Below are 6,000 nucleotides of genomic sequence, written 5' to 3'. Positions count from 1 at the left end.
CTCATGGCATGATCCTTGGACCATGCCTTATCCCCCCACCAGGTTTCGTCGAAATCCGTCGAGGAGTTTTTCCGTCATACTGTTCTGACAAACAAACAAACAGAAAGGGGTGAAAACAGTAACCTCTGATCTTCGATGGCGGATGTTAATAAGAAAATGCAAAGTTTTTAAAAATTGTTTTTAAATAAAGTGTTTTTGTGATTTTTTGTGTTTTTTTCCCTCAGGGGAGGGGGCATGGGCTTGGTTAAAAAAAACAAATACACACCATCAACCAGACAACACCCCTTAATGAGACCCCCACCAACAGCACTCCGTACACATGCACACAATCACCCATCAGTGCTCAAAATTCCTAAAAGTCCTGTCAACATCCCTCTACCCCTCTATCTCCATAACTTTCAGCGACTTATGTAATTCTAATTTAAAACTTATCCACTGTCGTGGTGACCAGAACTGCACACAAGATTCCACATGTGGCCCTCACCAAATTCCTGTACAATGTTAAAAACACCTCTTTTGATTTGGAAATAATCCCCCTCCAACTACAACCTAAAACCCGATCTACTTTACCTGTAGCTGCCTGGCATTGTGCTGCCTTGCTCACCTCCCATATCTATTACCACCCCCAGATCCTTCTCCTGTGTGACATGCTCCAAAATTACCTCTTGCATCCTGTAATCTTTACTTTCATTGTTCTTCCCATCCCAACACTGAACTCCATCCCCCAACTACCCAAGTCAAATTCCATCTTTTGCCAAATCGATGCAAGTATCAATACTTCGTGAATCTGATCACCACCCCCTCTGCTATCCACCGTACCTCCAAGCTTTGTGTCATCTGCAAATTTGGAAAGCTTACTCTTTACCCCATTATCCAAATCGTTGATGTAAATAACGAATAGTAATGGTCCGAGTACTGATCTCCAAGATACCCCTCTACTGACATCCTCCCACTCTATACTTCTGATCATGAAGTCAGTTTGTAATCAAAATAGCGAACTGACCAGCCACTCCACAAGCTCTCACTCTGCCGAGCAACCCCCGATGTGGTACCTTATCAAATGCCTTCTTCAAGTCGAGATATCCCATGTCCATTGCCTTTCCATCATCCACCCGATCAGAAACTGCTTCATAGAACTCTAAAAGATTTAATTCATGTCTCACACACCTTCTCCACAACTGAAGTCAAACTAACAAGTCTAAAGTTCCCCAATTGGTCGGTGGTCTTTCTGTCTTCTACCGACTCCTCTCCAGCCTTGCCCCCCCTGCTCTCTCTGCGATTTGTCCCCACCACATTTCCACAGGGCGATCAAGGTCTGCCAACAACCCCCTTCTGGTAAAACTACCAAAATCACGAATCACTGCTCATCTTCACTCTTTCATTCCTCTTTTTTCCCGCCTTTGGAATAAACTTCCTCACTCTATTCTTTCCCATTCTTCCCTCCAGGCTTTCAAAACAGCTGTTCACCACCACCTCTTATCTTCCCCCATCCAAATCCTCGATCTTTTCTATCCCCGATAATCCACCCAAGCCCACTTCCTTCATTTCTCCTGCTTTCCTCCCTGAAAGTCCCTGAAATGTCCATCTTCTCTTTGCCATGTTCCCCGTCCCATCCCCATCCCTCTCCCTTCCACAGTTCACTTAATGTGTCTGTTCCCCACTGTTTTGTCCCTTCCACTCCCGCCCCTCTTGTCTCATGCCTCCTTGCTGTGAGTGGTGTGTTAGTTCTCATACGAGCCTCGACCAAGGTATACAAAAAAAAAAAAAATTCTTCTCTGGATACTTTCTTTCATAATCGTGTTACATTTGCTACTCTCCAATCCTCCGGTACCGATCCTGTGCAATATGGATGGGCAGATCGGGCGGCGTGTCAAACCAAGCTCGGTCTGCAAGAACAAATGGAAATGGTTCAAATTACTAATCCGTCACTAATATCAGACACTATCAGTCATTATCGCTCATATTAGTTCCACCTGTTGTTCGGTGAGACCCACCTGTGCATTAAAACTGTGGCTGAATTGATCAGGGATTTAATCGATCATGTGGTACTATTTGTGGTGTTGAAAACTGGCATTTATTTTTACCCAATTTCATGACAGACAACGGACGTAACTTTATGTCAGAAGCTAAATAATCTGAAATGCTCATGACAAAGTGTTGGAAATGGGATTAAAAGGATAAACGTTAAATTGAAAAAAATTAATCAATACAACATCTTTCAGCAACATCACAATGGTATTTCACACAAACAAGAAAATAATATTCAATGGATGACGTTCAAAATGATGTGATTGACCCAGAATGCTCGGTGCACATGTTCAGAAACCCTGAGAAATGATGGTGTTCGGGGAACCATAAAGTACATTATGTGTGAGAGAAAAGGATTGTTACTTGGAATAGCTCACCAAGCTCCTGATACAAGGTGGAAAGATTTGTAAAAGTACCTGAGAGAAAGGGCTGTGCCTCTGAAAAACAAGACTTGAAGAACATTCTCATCTTGCCGAGTGGGCACCTGTTGGTACTGCAAACTCCCGACCATGTGGACCGGTGCGAAGCTTGAGTGGACAGACGTGTGATACACAAACCCCTGGCAGGTCACTCCCAGTGACCGGACTTTGAACCTTGTGGAAGTGCCTCCTGTGAACATGGCATGCTTGGTGATTTATTTTATGAACCACAGCAGGCTCGGAGAGAACGCATGAACAACCAATGACTTTGGGAACCAGCCAGTCCCTGGAGTGAGACAAAGCTCCACGGTCATTATCCCAGTGAGGAGGGACACTATTTTACATTTATAACATCCCAGACATTTTTACTCGTCCCTTCTCTGATGGGTTTGATCAAAAGACAGCACATCATACTTCACAAACATTCTGCTCAATTCACCCTCCCATTTCACTGAAGTAATCTTACATCTGCTTGGAAGTCAGCCAACATCACCATCATCAACCTTCATCATTACTTATATGTGACAGGAGTAAAAATCACCTGCACTTCACTGCAAAGTTCAGTGTTTTGCTTTCGTTTGAACCTCTGCTTAAAACGAGTAAAATGAAACATTTTGAAAATTGAGAATTATTCTCATTCAGATTTCAACATCACCATAATACATATTATCAGCTTGTTTCAACTTTCTTTTTCAAGAAGATGATTTGTGCCGGCAATCACCAGGTGTCACCCCCTCCCACACCTTGACCTTCCTCACCAATTATGCTCCCCAGGCAGAAACCATACTTTGGGTACCCTGAGGCAGCATGCAATATTTGGTTGGATTTGGTTCAGTAGTTTTTTTACCCTCACCAGAGGAGAGAGTCTTGCATTTGGGTGCATTTGTTACTTGCAAAATCGATGATTTTTCAAGTATATAGGTCAGTCGATGTTGTTATTGTCAGGTCAGGTCAGACTAGATCTGTGACTTGCTGCAAGTACCATCTAAACCTGCACTAACCTGTTCCATGGTCGGGTTGTCGGTGACTAAACCAGCTGCCCAACCAGGTTTTCTGGTGAGGAGGGTGTATGATATGGACATCCAGCAGGATTAAATACAAAACCTGTGAAAGGGCGGCGGAGCTCCTTGTGAGCCATCCGCCATCATCTCTCGTGCCCAACTGAGTCTTCGGACGTCCTCCTGCAGTTGGGTTACTTTTAATTAGGAGGTTGGTGCCAGGATTTGCACTCCGGCCACCGTAAAACCCTTCATTCCACAAAACATACGAAAAGCTCACCGGATACCAGGTTTGGGCCAAAGCCTTCGGGACCCCCAATCTTTGATGATAGAAGGGAAACCACGGGGTAACATTCCCAGGTCGGATTGCGGGAGAGTGTGTCGGAGTGGTGCTGTGGTCTCGTCCACCAGACTGCAGTCTCCTTGGGTGAACCTGAAGCGGTCCCTTTGTTGGGTGCCTGGAATGTCCTACCTCGAAGAGAGGATGATCACCTGTCTCTGTTATCATCTGAGCTCAAGCGTTTGGATATCGGTATCGCAGCACTCTCTGAGGTTTGGAGACTGATTGTGGCGACGAATCATGGCGGGTGGTTATACCTACTATTGTTCTGGTCACTGATGATTACCATGCCCAAGGAGTTGCTGCAGCTGTGTCCAATAATCTGACTCCAATGAAAATTGAGATAACATCGGTCAACGAGCGTATTATGAGATTAAGGATTCGTCACTCCTTCGGTGTCATTTCCCTGGTCTCTGTTTGTGCTCAGACTGAGGTGAGTGATCTCACCATGAAGGACGCATTATATGCCACGCTTGAGTCTGTGGTTCATCAGTGCCCTTGGTGAGATACTCCTCTCGTCTTGGGGGGTTTTCAATGCATCGACTGGAACTGATAGGAATGGTTATGAGACGTGTGTTGGTCCCCATGGGTCTGGAACTGTGAACCTGAAGAGCACTAAGTTCCTTGACTTGGCAAGAAGTCATTGACTTTGGGTGACCGGTTCATGGTTTCAGCGCCCTCAAGCTCATCGCTGGACATGGTATTCCAACACTGGCGGTGTGGCAAAGGAGATTGACCATGTCCTCGTTGATGGTTGCTGGAGGATGATCCAGAACTGCAGGGTCCACCGGAGTGCTCAGTTCCTCAATACTGACCACCAGATTGTTGTAGCAACTCTAAAGCTGCACCTTAAATCCGGGAGAATTGTACCATCCCAGCGGAGGCTGGATGTTGGCAATCTCAAGGATGAGAGGGTTGCTGAGGAGTTTGCGAACAGGCTGAGTGGACATTTGGGGGGGTCTGGGTGCTTTGGGGGGTCCTGAAGAGTTGTGGAGTGCCTTCAAGACCACCGTCCTTGATGTTTCTGGTGGATGTCTTGGAACTCACTGAAGGGCAAAGAAGAATTTTGTCTCTCAAGGGACACTGGATACCATTGACCAGAGTCGCAGGGCCAGGCTGAATGGCAGAGCTGAGCTGTTCGGGGAGCTGAGGCGTAAAACTGTACGTGCAATGAGGGTGGACAAGGAGGCCGATGTGCGAGGAATCTGTGAGGGGGTAGAGCATCACCTGTGGACAGGTGATTCCCGTCCCGCTTTCAGGGGAATTCGCGCATTGCGTTCATCCAAGCCCATCCCTCGGAGCACTGCAGTTGGAGCAAAGACTGGTTGGCTCTTGACAGAGGAGTCTAAATTGAAGGCCCGCTGGGCCGGTTACTTTTCGCGGTTGTACCAGGCTGATCCACCAGCTGTCGACTTGGACGTCAAGGGTGTTACAATCCCTGTTGCTGACCATCCAATCAACTGTGGTCCACCTTCGCTTGTGGAAACACGGGCTACGGTGAACCAGTTGAAACGAGGTAAAGCTCCAGGGATCTATGGCATCCATGCTGAACCTCTCAAGGCTGGTGGAAATGTTGCACTCGTGTCGTTGCATGCAGTTTTGTACTCTGCCTGGAAAAAGAGGCATCATCCCAACTGATTGGAGGAGGGGCCTTGTTGTCCCTCTCTGGAAAGGGAAGGGTGATCGCCAAGACTGCAACAACTACCGAGGGGTGACGCTGCTCTCAGTGCCGGGCAAGGTCTTTGCTCGGATAATTCTTGATTGGGTTCGCCACCATCTGCTTGAGCACCAGTGTCCAGAGCAGTCAGGCTTTACACCAAAGAGGTCAACGATTGACCGTATCCTTGCTCTTCCGGTCCTCACCGAACGCAGACGAGAGTTTCGACAGGGGCTGCTTGCAGCCAATGTTGAACTCGGTAAAGCGTTAGATTCAGTGAATCGGGATGCCCTCTGGAGGATTCTTGGTCTTCGTGGGGTACCACCAAAACTGATCAATGTGATATCTGAGATCGACTCTTGTACTGAGAGTGCTTTGAAATGTGGTGGCACCATCCCTGACTTATTTCCAGTTGTTCCTGGAGTTCGTCAGGGGTGTGTTCTGGCCCCCACACTTTTCAGCACTTGTATGGACTGGATTTGAGGGAGGATGTCTGAGAGATCAAGCTGCGGTGCATCCTTTAAGGAATGTCAAGATTTCGGATCTTGATTTCGCAGA

At 46.9% G+C, this 6,000-nt stretch overlaps 1 long non-coding RNA gene across 1 annotated transcript in view; it reads right to left on the bottom strand.

Annotated features, from left to right (window-relative positions):
• Positions 1-1,766: 1,766 nt before the first annotated feature.
• The window catches only part of LOC147007371 (uncharacterized), a 29,495-nt gene continuing 25,261 nt past the window's right edge, over positions 1,767-6,000 (bottom strand). The window contains exons 2-3 of the long non-coding RNA XR_015054226.1: positions 2,445-2,637; positions 1,767-1,886 (exon numbers count right to left, since the gene is read on the bottom strand). This is a non-coding gene — a long non-coding RNA (uncharacterized LOC147007371). The remainder of the gene's footprint in view (positions 1,887-2,444; positions 2,638-6,000) is intronic.

The sequence above is a fragment of the Eptatretus burgeri genome, unplaced genomic scaffold, assembly GCF_056783735.1.
Source record: "Eptatretus burgeri isolate ZD-2024b unplaced genomic scaffold, Ebu_testis_v1 Ebu_testis_scaffold_244, whole genome shotgun sequence".
NCBI classification, from domain to species: Eukaryota; Metazoa; Chordata; class Myxini; order Myxiniformes; family Myxinidae; genus Eptatretus; species Eptatretus burgeri.
This window is presented reverse-complemented; position numbering and strand designations above follow the sequence as displayed.